This window comes from Eleutherodactylus coqui, chromosome 4 (assembly GCF_035609145.1).
Source record: "Eleutherodactylus coqui strain aEleCoq1 chromosome 4, aEleCoq1.hap1, whole genome shotgun sequence".
Classification (NCBI taxonomy): Eukaryota; Metazoa; Chordata; class Amphibia; order Anura; family Eleutherodactylidae; genus Eleutherodactylus; species Eleutherodactylus coqui.
Window position 1 is genome coordinate 284,288,229 of NC_089840.1, and position 17,647 is coordinate 284,305,875.

Here is a 17,647-nt window from a genome sequence, read left to right on the forward strand (position 1 = left end):
TAATAGCCATCTTCTGTCTTCCTGACTGACAAGAATTCCTCCCAGTGGCTGCTGGATGAAGTCTTCATGGCGGTCTGGGCCCGGAGAAAGAAGATAAATGGATGACCACAATCAGAGGATACATCCCCTGTGATCACTGAAGGTAACTGCACTGTAATAACTAATACTGGAGGTAACTGCACTGTAATAACTAATACTGGAGGTAACTGCACTGTAATCACTATCTCTGTGTACAGCTGGTATGTTTTAGAGCTGTATCATCACTCTGAGGGGATCAGTAAGCTTCCTTATACACGGAATACAAGAACTTCTTAATGCCCTTCTAATCTTCATTAGCCAATCACATTGCAGCGAGGCTACATTCACACCTGGACCTTCAGATGAGGGTTTGAAGTGCTTGTGTAAAGTAGTTAAAAAAAAGGCCCCCACAATTTTTTTTTTAAAACCAGCCTGTGACTGTTAGAAACTCCATGGAATTTTAAGAAAATATCTGTAAGTTAAAAAAAAGTAGTAACTAGAAAAACTACACGCATTTTTTGATGCATTTTTCGGCTGTGGTTCACAAACATATCAAACACTCAGTACAGATATTCCTCGGTGCCGCGTGTGACCATCATCTGGGGGCGGAGTCACACCAGCGAGCAACTGACCAATACGAAATTCATTCCTTTTAATGGATTCCCTCCCGTGAGCGGCATGTTGTATCTGTGGGAGTTTCCCCAGAACGCCGCACCCATTGTTCTCAGTGGGACCTTGAAGGACATCGCATGGCGCTCGATACCGGGGGATGATCATGTGATGTTTTCCATTAAAGTAATAATAATCTTTATTCGTATAGCGCCAATTTATTCCACAGTGTTTAAGTCAATGGGAAACACTTGCGATCCTGACACGCCTGCGAGGGTCACAATTTCACAGAAGCAATGCTTTGTATCGCCGTGAACATTTGTGAATGTAGTGTAATGCAGAGAAATCCGGATATAATCAACAGCGAGGCGCAAACAGCCGCACACTGAGCCGAGACCGTCAGCGGATTCGCACATTGTGGCTTGTGGTTTTCTTTTTACGGTACATTTTGGATGTGCACAAATCCTGCGTAATTGTATATGAACCCCCCCCCTCGCCCCCCCGCATTCACTTACATTGAAATGGCAGATCAGCATCATTGCTCTCATATATTCTATTTCCCTGCACAAATGCACAACAACACAGAGCGCGGCGCTTACACTTATTCACACATGCAGATCGCGCGGCGTGCGAGGAATTAAAGGTCCCTTTGAAATCAATGGGCATTGCATTGTGATGAGCGCAATAAGATAGAGCGTGCCGCGAAACCATCGCCCGTCTACATGACTCCATTGCACAGAACTGCACAAATCTCGCATGACTCTCTCAGCCGTGTGAAAGTAGCCTAAGGATACCTTCACATGTGCAAGTGCGATATGTGTCCATATATCCCGCCCCCATATTGCGCCCCCATCCATGTGTAATGCCCGTGATAATGGATGTTTTCATGGCATAGCATCACTCCGGGGATAAAAGGATCCTCATCTGTGGCGGTCAGCTGCAGCGGAGGATGGCGGAGTTTATCCCATTGTATTCAATGTTAGACCTCACATCGCGGGCACCTTGTACAGAGGGCGCTGCTGCCACCACCTTGTACAGAGGGCGCTGCTGCCACCACCTAGTACAGAGGGCGCTGCTGCCACCACCTAGTACAGAGGGCGCTGCTGCCACCACCTAGTACAGAGGGCGCTGCTGCCGCCACCTAGTACAGAGGGCGCTGCTGCCACCACCTTGTACAGAGGGCGCTGCTGCCACCACCTAGTACAGAGGGCGCTGCTGCCGCCACCTAGTACAGAGGGCGCTGCTGCCACCACCTTGTACAGAGGGCGCTGCTGCCACCACCTTGTACAGAGGGCGCTGCTGCCACCACCTAGTACAGAGGGCGCTGCTGCCACCACCTTGTACAGAGGGCGCTGCTGCCACCACCTTGTACAGAGGGCGCTGCTGCCACCACCTAGTACAGAGGGCGCTGCTGCCGCCACCTAGTACAGAGGGCGCTGCTGCCACCACCTAGTGCAGAGGGCGCTGCTGCCACCACCTAGTACAGAGGGCGCTGCTGCCACCACCTAGTACAGAGGGCGCTGCTGCCACCACCTAGTACAGAGGGCGCTGCTGCCACCACCTAGTGCAGAGGGCGCTGCTGCCACCACCTTGTACAGAGGGCGCTGCTGCCACCACCTAGTGCAGAGGGCGCTGCTGCCACCACCTAGTACAGAGGGCGCTGCTGCCACCACCTAGTACAGAGGGCGCTGCTGCCACCACCTAGTGCAGAGGGCGCTGCTGCCACCACCTTGTACAGAGGGCGCTGCTGCCACCACCTAGTGCAGAGGGCGCTGCCGCAACCGGACCCATTGGGAGCGATGGGCACTGCGGTGCATCCATACTCCAACACTAACTGCTCCTCATGAAAGCTGCGCTGTGATTGGTTGCTATGGGCTTCCATAAATCTGCCCCCCACAGTGCTAGTGACCCCACATACCTCCACCTGCAGCAGGACAGGAGCCGTGGGGTTGTTCTGTGCTTACAGGACCTGTGATGATGTCACCATCATGTGATCAGTGTGTGGGAGGAGACAAGGGGTCACATGACCAGGTCTCTCCGCTCAGTGGATGCAGGACTCTGCTGTGTGAGGATGTATTCAGAGAGAGGATGGAGCCGAGCGTGTGCGAGACGGAGGAGCAGAGCCGAGCGTGTGTGAGACGGAGGAGCCGAGCGCGTGCGAGACGGAGGAGCGGAGCCGAGCGCGTGCGAGACGGAGGAGCGGAGCCGAGCGCGTGCGAGAAGGAGGAGCGGAGCCGAGCGTGTGTGAGAAAAGGAGGAGCGGAGCCGAGCGTGTGTGAGAGAAGGAGGAGCGGAGCCGAGCGCGTGTGAGACGGAAGAGCGGAGCTGAACGCGGGTTTGACTGAGGAGCGGAGCCGACAGTGGGAAGCCTTCGGAGATGAGGGGAGCGCCATATAGTTTGAAATCAGCTGCAGAGATACGCCGCTGATTTCCAGTGAAAATCCGCACAAATGCTCCAGATTTGGACAGTTTTTTTGGCTGTGGACATTCCACATCATTCCCACCATGAGTATATATATATATACCCTAACTCAGCTTGAGCTATGCTGCCATGTGCAGAGTGGCCTCAGTAGTTACACCCCCTTACTAGGTGACAGGGAAGTGATATGTAGGAATCAACCACCATCGTCCATCTAAAAAGGAGAGATAGATACTGTGATGTAGAGGCTTTGGGCTGGCTGCATGGTGGCCATTGTATGTAGTTAGCTAGCGTTGTAATTTGTCAGGATACTAGGAAAGCTGAATGAATTCAATCTTCCTCTCCTCCCTTGCAGCTGTCCAGGTCTTGTGACTACAGGAAACCTTGGCTATAAAACTAGCTAATGACAAGGGAATGCTAAGATGACCCCCTGCTGGTATGGAGTGACACCTTTGTCCATTCACACAGATAAAGCAATGCTGATATTTTTAGTAAAAGAATCTTTTATTAACCCCTTGAGTGGCACGCCCAGAAATTTTCCGGGACCAGCTCCACTGCTCATAGCGATATAGCCCAGAAGATTTCCGGGCTATGTATCTCTATGGGAGCTCCAGATCACAGAGAACCAGTGCAAGAGTTTGAAAATCAGAAGCAGGGAGATATTGCCGATCTGCCGGCAATCTCCCGCTTCTGAATTCAAGCTCCGGCACTGGTTTGTTTACAGGTTGCCATAGAGACCATCGGCTTGTCAGAAGCAAACTGATGGTCTTTGTGGCAGGGAGAGCTTGGTGCTTGGCTGTCAGAGGACAACCAGGCACCAGCTCTTACAGCAGAGATCCGAGAAATCCTCCGATCTCTGCTGTGTTAACGTTTACATGCTGCAGTCTATGTGACTGCAGCATGTAAAAGGCTGTCACCATCGGACCCCCAGAATGTGATCAGGGGGTTCTGATGGGTCTCTGTGGAAGTCCCCTAAAGGGACAAAAAAAAAAGTAAAAAAATTATTAAAAAAAATAAAAACAAAAAACACTTGTCTACCTTTACTTTGTAAAAAAATTAAAAACAAAATTACACATGTGGTATCCCTGCGTTGTAATGACCCAGAGAAGGAAGTTAGTACATTATTTAACCCCTTAATGCCCCTTTTTTTCCTCCCCCTGTTTAAAAAGATAACTCCTTTATTTATCCATCGATGTCGCTGTTTGAGGGCTTGTTGTTTTTTTGCGGGACGAGTTGTATTTTTTAATGGTGCCATTTACTGTACCATATAATGTACTGAAAAACTTTTACAAAATTCCAAGTGGAGTAAAATGAAAAAAAATGACATTCCGCCATCTTTTAGTGCGTTTTGTTTCTATGGCGCACAAACTGCAACAAAAATGACATGATTGCTTTATTCTATGGATCAGTACGATTACTGCGATACCAAACTTGTAAAGTTTTTTTGCTGTAGTACTTGTATTTTTTTTCAAAGACATGTAATTTTTAAAAATTATTTTCTGCGGTCATCTTCTGTGCGCAATAACTTTTTTTATTTTTCCGTTGACGTGGTTCAGCGAGGGCTCATTTTTTGCAGGATGTCCTGTAGTTTACGTTAGTACCAATTCGGAATACATACGACTTTTTGATCGCTTTTTATTGCATTTTTTCTGGGAGACAGGCTGATTGAAAAAGTGCATTTGTGGCGTTCTTTATTTTTTTTTCGGATTACGTTCACCGTGTGGGGTAAATAATGTGCTACTTTGATAGATCGGACATTTACGGATGCAGGGATACCAAATATGTATTTTTCTTTTATGATTTTGATTTTTTTAATTACAGATATGGCAAAAGGAGGGTGATTTTTAACATTATTACTTTTTTTTTTATTTTTAAAGTGTGAAAAAGTCGTGAAAAAGAGAAAAAACTATTACAATTTGGTATTGGCATAATTGTACTGGCCTGTAGAATTACTTTAATATTAGAGATGAGCGAGCACCGAAATGCTTGGGTGCTCGGTATTCGAGTCAAACTTTCCGCGATGCTCGAGAGCTCGTTTCGAGTAACGAACCCCATTGAAGTCAATGGGGGACTCAAGCATTTTTGTATGGGACAGATGCTCCGCATAGCTGATGACTTGTGCAACACTGGAAAACATGCGAAAGTCATGGAAACACCACAGAAATGGAAAGGGAAGGGCAGGGGCAGCATGCATGGCTGCATCTGAAGCTCCCAGGTCATCCCCCTAACAATTTACTTGGGACAAACCCTCATTAGCAAGGCACACGCGCTGGCACATCTTAGCCAAAGCACCACGCTACCTGCAACCAAGGACAATCACTGCTTGCAAGTGACCCCGCTGCCTCTTCTCCTGGGTTACATGCTGGCATTGCTGTCCAACCCCCCGCATGACCCTGCGTCCACAGCACACACAAAAGCTTCCCTCATGCCACACGCTCACTTCATAGCCACACCACCCTCATGTCTCTTTATAAGTGCGTATTGGATGAGGAGGAACCGGAGGCACACACTGCAGAGGGTTGGCAGGGCCAGGCAGCGAGACTCTTTGAAATTGTGGGTGATAGCCCACAATGCTGTTGAGAATTTATGATAGATTGACGTACCAGCCTCCACCTTGTGTGACCCAAGGTGCCATGAGTTACATAGCAATGGGAAATCCATGTGTAGGTGTCAGATAGCTGAACGATGCGCTAGGAAAGCCGTCTGTGCCCTACCCAAGTCATTCAGTGTATTTGTGCCAGATAGCTAAAACACCGCAATGGGAAATCTTTGTGCACCCACAGCATAGGCGAGCCCGTAAAACCCAAGGAAAGTATTAAACGTGAAGCAATTACAGTGCCCAAACATGGCAGACTTTCACTCCGCCCATGACCTCGGCCTCTGCACACACCCTCATCAATTGTGGGCATAAAGTGGACTTCCATGCTAGTACAGCAGTTAAGGTCTCATTAAATTAGTTGTGGTTGCTTTCATCGCTCCAAAGACTGGATTAACCAGGAAGAAATTCCACGGGCCAAACCTGGCAAGTTGCATTTCCCCCAGGACATAGGCCTCTGCCCACACCCTCAGCAATCGTGGGCATAAAGCGGACTCCGATGCTAGTACTGCAGTGAACGTCTCATTAATGCAGTAACGCTCCTCTTCTTTGGCCCAAACCAGTGTCTCAGATAACTGTGGTAACACGGGAGAAAATACATGTTGCCCAGTGCTGATCCCCTGACCCCAAGCAGGAGGAGGAGGTGGCATTACAAGGCCAAGAAACCATGACCAGGACCCGCTATAGTCTGTGTGGGAAGTATGTGAGTGGGCCCTGGGTCAGGCTCGGTCCCAGCCTCCACCTTGTGTGACCCAAGGTGCCCTGAGTTACATAGCAATGGGAAATCCATGTGTCCCCACACAGATAGCTCAAAACCGCAATAAGAAGTCTTTTAGTTCCTTTGAGTTCCAGTGCACAAAGATGGTATTACACAGGAAGACATGAGAGTGCCCAAACATGGGAGAGATTCACTCCGCCAAGGACCTTGGCCTCGGCCCACATTTCTGCCCTAGTCAGTCAGTGTATTTGTGCCAGATAGGTAAAACACCGCGTTAGGAAGTCTTTCTGCACCCATAGTATAGGCAGACCCCTGTAACATTCCTGTAGCAAAGGTATAGGCAGACACCAGTAACATTTCTGTAGTAAAAGTAAAGGAGGACCCCTGTAACATTTCTGTAGCAGAAGTATAGGCAGACCCCTGTAACATTTCTGTAGCAGAAGTACAGGCAGACCCCTGTAACATTTCTGTAGCAGAGGTATAGGCAGACCCCTGTAACATTTCTGTAGCAAAGGTATAGGCAGACCCCTGTAACATTTCTGTAGCAAAGGTATAGGCAGACCCAAGTAACATTTCTGTAGCAAAGGTATAGGCAGACCCCTGTAACATTTCTGTAGTAAAAGTATAGGCGGACCCCAGTAACATGTCTGTAGCAAAGGTATAGGCGAACCCCTGTAACATTTCTGTAGCAAGAGTACAGGCGAACCCCTGAAACATTGGTGTACCATGAGTGTAGGCGAAGGCCGGAAAAATTTGTTAGATAACAGTATAGGTGAGGGCCAGAAAAATTGGTGTACCAAGAGTACAAGTGTACCCCTGAAAAATTGCTCAACCGCGAGGGCAGGTGAAACCCAGAAACATTTTTTAAAGATACAGCTCACTGTTACTTAATTTGTAACAGAACCTGGAGGCAGCCCTCTGAAAAAAATTGGTTTCTGTTGAAGTATCAATACTTTTGAAACTGTGAAAAATTGTAAAAAAAAATTTTGGGCCGCCGAAAAATTGGCAGTTCAGCGTGATGACATGCTGTTTTAGGAGGAAGAGGAGGAGGAGTAATAATATCCGAGAGTGACTGACAAAGCTAATTTCCCCTTTTTTTCCGGTGATAGAAAATGCTTTTTTCTCCGGTTGCAACGAAAAGAATCTTTAGGTTACACTGCTGTCCGCCGGTGGAGAAGAGAAGTCTGGGGAAATCCAGCCTTTGTTCATCTTTATGAGTGTAAGCATATCAGTACTGTCAGTTGACAGGCAGGTACGCTTATCCGTGATGATTCCCCCAGCTGCACTAAACACCCTCTCTGACAAGACGCTAGCGGCAGGGCAGGCCAGCACCTCCAGGGCATACAGTGCAAGTTCGTGCCACGTGTCCAGCTTTGAAACCCAATAGTTGTATGGAGCAGAGGCATCACGGTGGACCATGGTACGATCGGCTACGTACTCCCTCACCATCTTTTTACAGTGGTCCCTCCGACTCAGCCTTGACTGGGGAGTGGTGACACAGTCTTTCTGGGGAGCCATAAAGCTAGCAAAGGCCTTGAAGAGTGTTCCTCTGTCTGCGCTGGACATGCTGCCTGATCCTCGCGCCTCCCCTGCTAGATGGCCTTCGGAACTGCGTCTTCTGCCACTAGCGCTGTCAGATGGGAACTTTAGCATCACATTTTCCACCAGGGCCCTGTGGTATTGCGTCACTCTCGTACCCCTTTCCTCTTTGGGAATGAGAGTGGAAAGGTTCTCCCTATACCGTGGGTTGAGAAGGATGTACACCCAGTAATCCGTGTTGGCCAAAAAGCGTCTAACGCGAGAGTCACGAGAAAGGCAGCCTAACATGAAGTCAGCCATGTGTGCCAGGGTACCAGTACGCAACATATTGCTGTCCTCGCTACGAAGATGACTTTCAGGATCCTCCTCCTCCTCTTCAGCCCATACATGCTGAGCAGATGAGAGGCAAGCAGCATGGGTACCCTCTGCAGTGTGCCCAGCTGTCTCTTCCCCCTCCTCCTCCAAAACGCGCTGAGATATAGACATGAGGGTGGTCTGGCTATTAAGCGACATACTGTCATCCCCCATCTCCTGTTCCAACCGCAAAGCGTCGGCCTTCATGCTTTGCAGCGAACTTCTCAGCAGGCAAGGCAGCAGGATAGTAACGCTAATGATTGCCGCATCGCTGCTCACCATCTGGGTGGACTCCTCAAAGTTTCCAAGGACCTGGCAGATATCTGACATTCAGGCCCACTCCTCAGTAAAGAATTGGGGAGGCTGACTACCACTCTGCCGCCCATGTTGCAGCTGGTATTCTACTATAGATCTACGCTGCTCATACAGCCTGGCCAACATGTGCGGCATAGAATTCCAGCATCTGGGCACGTCGCACAGCAGTCGGTGCTCTGGCAGCTGAAACCGATGTTGCAGGGTCTTCAGGGTGGCAGCGTCCGTGGTGGACTTACGAAAATGTGCACAGATGCGGCGCACCTTGCTGAGCAGGTCAGACAAGTGGGGGTAGTTTTTCTGAAACTGCTGAACCACCAGATTGAAGACGTGGGCCAGGCATGGCACGTGTGTGAGGCTGCCGAGCTGCAGAGCCGCCACCAGGTTACGGCCGTTGTCATACACGACCATGCCCGGTTGGAGGCTCAGCGGCGAAAGCCAGAGGTCGGTCTGCTCTGTCAGACCCTGTAACAGCTTGGGGGCTGTGTGCCTCTTGTTACCTCAGCTGATTAGTTTCAGCATGGCCTGTTGACGCTTGCCCACTGCTGTGCTGCCGCGCGATACCGACTGCTGGCGACATGCTCACACTTAATTGAGAGGTAGAGGTGGCGGAGGAGGAGGAGGGTTTGGAGGAGGTGGCATAAAACACCTCAGATACCAGCACCGAGGTAGGACCCGCTATTCTGGGTGTGGGTAGGACGTGAGCGGTCCCAGGCTCTGACTTGGTCCCAGCCTCCACCAAATTCACCCAATGTGCCGTCAGGGAGATATAGTGGCCCTGCCCGCCAATACTTGTCCACGTGTCCATGGTTAAGTGGACCTTCCTAGTAACCGCGTTGGTGAGGGCAGGATTTATGTTGCAGGAAACGTGCTGGTGTAGGGCTGGGACGGCACACCGGGAAAAATAGTGGCGACTGGGGACTGAGTAGCGCGAGACCACCGCAGCCATCACTTTTTTGAAAGCCTCCGTTTCCACAAGCCTGTATGGCAGCATCTCCAGGCTGATTAATTTGGCAATGTGCAAGTTTAAAGCTTGTGCGTGCGAGTGGGTGGTGGCGTATTTGCGCTTTCGCTCCAACGCTTGTGTTAGCGACAGCTGAACGCTGCGCTGAGAGACATTGCTGGATGGAGTGTAGGAAGTGGAGGTTAGAGTATGGGTGCAGGCCAGGAGGCGCTCGTGCCTGTGTCCTGGGAGGGGGATTGGATCTGCGTGGCAGGTTGGGGCACAGGGGAAGAGGCAGTGGTGTGACCCAGAGGCAGTGAATGGCCTTCGCCCCACCTTGTGGGGTGCTTGGCCATCATATGCCTGCGCATGCTGGTGGTGGTGAGGCTGGTAGTAGTGGCTCCCCGGCTGATCTTGGTGCAGCACAGGTTGCACACCACTGTTCGTCGGTCGTCCACGCTCTCACTGAAAAACATCCACACCTTTCAACACCTAGCCCTCTGCACGGAGGCTTGCCGCGAGGTGGTGCTTTGGGAAACAGTTGGGGGATTCTTCGCTCTGGCCCTGCCTCTCCCCTTGGCCACCCCATTGCCTCTTCCAACCTGTCCTGCTGCTACACTTGCCTCCCCCTCTGAAGCCCTGTCCTCAGTAGGCTTAGCAAACCAGGTGGGGTCAGTCACCTCATCGTCCAACTGCTCTTTCTCCGAATCCTCTGTGCGCTCCTCCCTCGGACTTAGTGCCCTTACTACTACCTCACTGACAACTGTGTCTCATCATCATCATCCTCCTCACGCACAAAAAGCTCTTGAGACAGTTACCGGAAGTCTCCAGCCTCATCACCCGGACCCCGGGAACTTTCCAAAGGTTGGGCATCGGTCACGACAAACTCCTCAGGTGAGAGAGGAACCATTTTTTCCCACTCATGGCAGGGATCAGAGAACAGTTCCTGGGAGTCTGCCTGCTCAGAATATGTCATTTTTATGGAGTGAGGAGGCTGGGAGGAAGAAGGAGCAGCCAGAGGATTCAGAGTTGCAGTCCCTAGTCCGGGAGTAGTGGACTGTGTAGAAGACTGAGCGGTCAATACATTGCTGGACGCATTTTCTGCCATCCACGACAGGACCTGCTCACACTGCTCTGTTTGTAATAAAGGTCTACCACGCGGACCCATAAATTGTGATATGAAGCTGGGGACCCCAGAAACTTGCCTCTCTCCTAATCCCACAGCAGCCGGCTGTGATTCACCTGGACCAGGAACTCGGCCTGTGCCCACACCCTCGCTTGGACGTCCGCGTCCTCGTCCACGTCCTCAATCCTTCCCCCTACTCCTCATCATGGCGGATTAAGAATAGAGCAGGGCCCAAATAAATTGCCCCACTGTACAGCACTGACAACTGTGGCTTAATTCACTTCACACAGAGACTTGTAGATAGCAGAGGCTCTATGCTGTGACTTGAAAAAAGTAACCCGCTGTCTTGCGCTGATACCTAGGGGTAATTTAGTGCTCGCAGAGACTTGTAGATAATAAAGGCTGTGTGGAGTGGGAGAAGACTCTAAAGCCAGTGGATAGTGCTGGTAACTGCGGCTATCTCAACCCCACCAAGGAAAGGGTATTGTGAGACGCTCCACACAGCGGCTGAGCCGAAATACTTTGCAGTGACCCCGGTAATATTACAGTACTGTTTAGCGGTACTGTTTACCTCTGTCTAATTCACTGCAAACACAGAACAGTATAAAGAAAAACGTTTGCAGCTGGCTAGGAAATATTTGAGTGCACTTTCACAGTGAGAGCGGTATTGTACGGCACTGCAGCCTCAAAAAACTATTACTGAAAGGCTGCAAACAGGCCTAGCTGCGTAATACAGAAATGGAAGCACTACAACTCCCAGCCAGCCACAAGTATAATGCACACGGTCAGATGTAGCCCAATAAAGGAGCTTTGGGGTTTTGCACAGAGGACTTTGAGGACTGTATAGTGTATATAACTTCCCCTACAGAAGTGGCTGTGGCCCAACGCTCTGTGTCTAATTCACTGCAGACACAAACGGTATAAATTAAGCCGTTCGCAGCAGGCTAGGAAATATTTGAGTGCACTTTCACGATGAGAGCGGTATTGTACGACACTGAAGCCTGAAAAAACTATTACTGAAAGGCTGCAAACAGACCTAGCTGTGTAATACAAAAATGGAAGCACTACAACTCCTAGCCAGCTACAAGTATAACGCACACGGTCAGATGTAGCCCTAAGAAGGACCGTTAGGGGTTCTTGAAAACAGGATCCTACTCTAACACTTTCCCTATATCAACAGCAGCTCTTTTCCTATACTCTGTATAATACACTGCAGACTGAGAACGCTATAGATGAAATGGCCTGCACAGCCCGAGATGAAAAAAAAAATAATTGTGCACTACTGCTCCCAGCCAGCCACAACAGTAATGCACAGGGTCAGATGTAGCCCTAAGAAGGACCGTTGTGGTTCTTGAAGACAGGACCTACGCTAACACTGTCCCTGAATGAGCAGCAGCACTTTCCCTAACCTCTGCCAGTGTGTGTCTGAGGCGAGCTGCGGGCGGGACCACTTTAAGTACTCAGTGATCACCTGATCTCACCAGCCACTCACTGCTGTGGGGTGGGATAGGGCTGGCACGTCACAGGAGGAAGTGGTAATGCCTTCCCCGCATGTCTATTGGCTAGAAAATGGCGCTAAACATGCGGGGAAGGAAATGGAGTAACGAGCATCTCGAGTACCCTAATGCTCGAACGAGTGTGCTTGCTCATCTCTATTTAATATATTATTTATACTGCTCAGAGAATGCAGTGAAAAATAAAAATAAATTACAGATTTTGTTAATCTTGCCACTAGAAAAAATGGAATAAAAAGTGATCAAAATTTTACATGTTCCAAAAAATTAGATAAATGAAGACTGGAGTTCATCCCGCAAAAAAACACGGCCTTCTAGAGCTCTGGCAATGGAAAAATGAAATTAATGCGGCTCTTGGAATGTGGCGACACAATCAAACTTAAAAAAAAAAATGTTTTAAATGTACAAAAATAGCAAAACATAAATAAACTGCATAAACTTGGTATAGCCGGAATCATGTGACTCAGAGAATAATGTTATCACACTATTTATTCTGCGCGCTGAACGCCGTAAAAATGAAATCCAAAAAACAAATGGCAGAATTTCTTTTTTTCCCCCAATCTCCCCACAAATTTTTGTACAAAAGTTAGGCAATAAATTATATATACCCAAAAATGATGCCATCAAAAGTACAACTTGTCCTGCAAAATACAAGCCCTCATATGGCTGGGTCAATGGAAAAATGAAAAAGTTATGGCTCTTGGAACGCGACTGGAAAATTAGTTGAAATTTAATGACTGGCCCATTTAAAAAACCTGCCCTGGTGGGCATGACAGGGGGGTAAGAAACCCGCCACTAAAGGGGTTAAATGTTATTGGATCATGTGAAGGGCCTAGCCCATGGATGTAAGTATAGGGAGTGCGGAGGGTGAGGTCACACCTGGGCTCAGGAGCCCTAGGGGGCATATGAAGTCTCTCTTCCCCATATTGCAAACCAATACTATTTCTGAAGCTTTATAGTTGGGGGCCCAGTTTCAGATTTTGCACTGGGGCCCAAGAGCATCAAGTTAAGCCTCTGGCCTATCCCGATATGAAATATATTTTCAAACTCAGGTGTCCCAGCTGAATAAAACAGATCGACACGCATTGGGGTCTGAGACCCAGAATACCCAGAATCGGATATCTTCGTACCTGGGCCTAATTCATCATTCACGCTTAGTATCTATGGATTGGTAAATTCCTGATTTCAAATCTGTGCTTCCTACAAATTTTCCCCACATATACTCAACCTGCCGTGATGACAGGAGAAGGCCGGCGGGTGTGCGGTTCTGCAGAAGTTTTAAAACTGAATGCGTTCTTCATGCCTTGGAGTGCACTACGCATGCAGACTGTCCTGTAATTCTGTGTGACTTCACACAAAGAAGGGTAATTTCTTTTAATTTCTCCTGTTTATTTCATAATACTGCTTGTTGTCTATTAATACGGTATTTCCTTATACTCCGAGGTAACAACTTTATTTTTTAGATCTTTTGTACATCGCTATATTGAACTGCTAGACCTTGTCTAGAATAAATCTACAATTCATCGGTTAAGCCGTGTCCGCTTTAAAAAACTACTCAAACTCAACACAAAAGATTGTGTTCATACTTCATAGATCGGGTTCAAGTTTGCTAGTAACAAACTACTGATTGCAGCGTGTATTTGTGTTGGCATTTGTCAGGACTTGAATCCACAACCTCTTGTGTCCCAGTCGGCAGCTCTCTTCGCCTAGGCTAATCCAGCACTTGGACAATTCCATTACTGAAACCTAGCCTTGTTCTACATTTCCCAGTTACCTAGTTCCTGCCTCTTGTCTTGATTGCAGTTCCTATAAATGCCTGGCTTTGCCACTCCCTCAGTGCACGATTATTGTGTTCCACCACTTGATCAAGCTCCTATTCCTCCTACTCCTCTACTGCATATTGATACCTTCTGCTGCTGACTTTTGGCTTCCATTGACTATGCTTCCATCTCATCCATTAGTATTGCATACCGTGTCCTCCCGATAACGACTTCTGGCTATTCTGACCACTCTCCAGGGAACCAGTTCGGCTACTACATCTGGACTCCAATCCAGCGCTGGTAAGACGCTTACAGCATTGCAAAGCACAGAGTGGTTGGAACAAAGCAAGGGCATGAACTGAGCTTTGACTTTGCATGCGTGCATAAATCCAGGAAAGCTGGGTACAGATCCACATGTATTCTAAGGACTCCAATCTTGCAATACTGCTAGAGTGATCGATTGAGGCTCAGCCATGACAGTTTGTAGCGGCAAATCGCTCAGAATAGTCAAACAGTGAGTAATCGGGGACAGAGGCAGGATAAATAATTATTGCCCCTCTCCTCCTGTCTACGTGACAGCAACCCCCACAGTGTCCCTAGTAATAATAGTGTTCCCCACAGTGGCCTCAGTAGTAACAGTGACCCCAGTAGTAATAGTTAACCCCCACAGTGGCCGCAGAGGTAATAGTTGACCCCCACAATGGCCCCAGTAGTAATGGTGACCTCCACAGTGGCCCCAGTAGTAATGGTGACCTCCACAGTGGCCCCAGTAGTAATGGTGACCTCCACAGTGACCCCAGTAGTAATGGTGACCTCCACAGTGACCCCAGTAGTAATGGTGACCCCACAGTGACCCCAGTAGTAATGGTGACCCCACAGTGGCCTCAGTAGTAATATTGATCTCCACAGTGTTGTCAATACAAATGCTGACCCCCACAGTAGCCTCAGTAGTCTTTTCCTATTTTGTGATTACTATTTAGTTCACTTTGTGATTACTCTGCTCCCTGACCTCTTCTGTGGAACTAAGCAGAAGAGGTCAGGGGAGGAGGGGATAGCAGAGTAATCACAAAGTAAACTAAATAGTATCACAAAGTGGGAAAAGTTTCCAGTGCTGCTGTGTGCTAAGTGGTATTATATAGGATACAAGATAGGACTCCAGGTAGTTATTGTCTGAGAGTTTTCTATGTAAATATTTTATTCAATAGCAGAGCAGCTGTTGGGTGTAACACAGATATAATACTGCATTCCACTCCTAATATAGTGGGCATTCCTAGTGTGTCCCAAGTGTCATGTGCTCTCTCAATTGGACACGCCCCATGTGATGACATGAGTGTCAAGTGAGGCGCATCTGTATCACATGGGATGCATGGGTGATGCTGCAGTCCACATGCATTCAAATGGAAAATGTATAAAAGAAACGGATCTACTAGAAAAAAAATCTTGTTCCTAAAAGTTAAACAATCGAATTGCATGTAATTCAGACGTAGTGAGTAAAAACTACAGCAGAAAAGGGATATTAATAGATTTTACTAAAGGGGACTATAAATATAAGTAAAAGTGGTTAGTCCAGGATTTCCAGAGATGAGACGAATTATGTGACAAACCAGATGTAATTAATGGATGTGGACTTAATGATGAGCAATAAAGGTATCAGTTATGTATGTATGTTGGATGGTGTATATATCCTGTATCATCCAGGATATAGTAATTCATTTTACATACAGTAAGGAAAAGAGAAACATGCAAAGGGAGAAGGAAAGAGGGAGGGGGATGCATTATTAGCCAGAGCAGGATATCTATAGCCTATAAATGGTCGGAATTAAATAAATATATATATACCTCCCAAGAATATGTGTGTAAATTTCTATAAAAGGTACAGACATATTCCATAAATAATATAAATGAGATGCTCGAACAGGATGGGTTCATTCATGCACATCTGGTGCTCCTGCCTTGGGATTTCGAGACTTTGGTCAGAGATAACAGACCTATACAATATCGTGAAAAGAATATCTTTAACACTTACACAGGAGATTGTTCTTTGGTCAATCCTGCCAGGAGCCATCTCCCCTATTAAAAAAAATATTCTTAGATTCTTCCTTCTAGCCATAAGGACGGTGATTCCCAGACTCTGGAAATCCCAGATGATACCGACACCCCTGAACTGGGCAGTGACCTTAGACGAAATTAGACACATGGAGGAGCTGAGAGCCAAAGACAACGACAAATGGTCGGCGCACTACACCACGTGGGAGGTATGGATTTCCTTCCATAGTTCTAGCGGGTTTGACCCGTAGATCAAAAATAGAGTTTAGCCTGCTTGATTGGAGGTAGGGACCCTATCAGAGGTTTTTCGGCGAGACGCTATCTTCTTCCCCTTCTCTCTTTTCCTTCCTCTGTCTCTATACCCATCTCTACTTACTCCCCCCTTACTATCTCTCCCCCCCCTACTTTCTTCCTCACCCCCCTTTTCCTTTCATCTTATTTCTCTCTTCTTATTCTATTTTCCCCTCCTTCCAACCCTCTTATGCTTGCCCCAAATTAAGGATTGCTTTGGAGCGATCCCGTCCTTTTGAGTTATAGTTGTGTTATAAACATTTCACTCGATTCTATAGACTAAAGAAGCAACCTAGACATTCTTGAGCTGACCGATGAGCACAGACCAGACAACTCAGCTCAGTATTAATAGTTTATGCTGTCGAGCCCGCGCTGATCTGGCTGTTTGAAGATTAGCCAACTAACTACCTGAAACGACTTTTCTTGTCTTTGGACTTACCAACTGTTCAGTGCTTAGCAGTTATACTGATCTGATTTCACGGTCGGCTAATCATATGTTGTTTGTTATACGCAATGCTTCGAATAAAAACATTTTTACCCCATAAATAATATAAATTAAATCGTATTTTTAAAAAATCATATATAGAATTATTGTATATGGGGATATGTACAAATTTATATTATATTTCACTTTTAAAATCATATGTATGTAAAAAAAAACAAAACAAATGTTGGATATCATGGAAAATCATTGAGTGATATCAAACTCAGAGGTTTTTGAAAACTTCGTTTAGGCCTCTTGGGTGCAGGGTTTTCCGACGGAATATCCAATACATTTCCTTTTTGCGTAGGTTATTGAATTCACCTTCAGGAACTTCTTCCAATGGTGCGAGGTGCATTTGTGAGGCATCTTTGTTATGATGAATAGCAAGGTGTATCTAATCTCCATGTTTCCTAAAGCCATTTATAATGTCCCATCGATGTTTGTTCGCTCTAGTTCTTAGAGTGTTAATGTTGTGTCCTATTTATCTTAAGCCACAAGGACATTCCAGGAGATAAATAATGTATTTCGAGCCACATGTCAAGAGTTTTTTTTATCCTATATTTTCTATATCTACGGGGATTTCCTTTCTCCTATGGCAGATATTGGTGCAGCATTTGCAGTTTTTTATGCCACAATTGTATGCTTTAGAAATTTGTTTATCCCATATTTGTTTATTATTTATAGTTTTTCATTGTTTTTTCAGAAGGGAAGATACCAATATATTGCCCAGTTTTTTTTTATTATTTGTTGTTTATTTTGGAGGTGTTTAGATAGGAAAGGACCACCTTGTAGGGTTTCCCAATGTCTACGGAGAAGATTTTTGATGTCGCCATCATGTGTATTATATTGAGTAAAGAACCAATGCTGTTTTTTGTATTATCCTTTTTTTATCTTAGTATCTTCCAGGATTTTAGAATT

At 47.0% G+C, this 17,647-nt stretch overlaps 1 protein-coding gene across 1 annotated transcript in view; it reads right to left on the bottom strand.

The window, feature by feature from the left end:
- The window catches only part of LOC136624394 (zinc finger protein 547-like), a 223,838-nt gene that overhangs the window by 198,551 nt on the left and 7,640 nt on the right, over window positions 1–17,647 (bottom strand). The gene's annotated exons all lie outside the window — the stretch shown is intronic.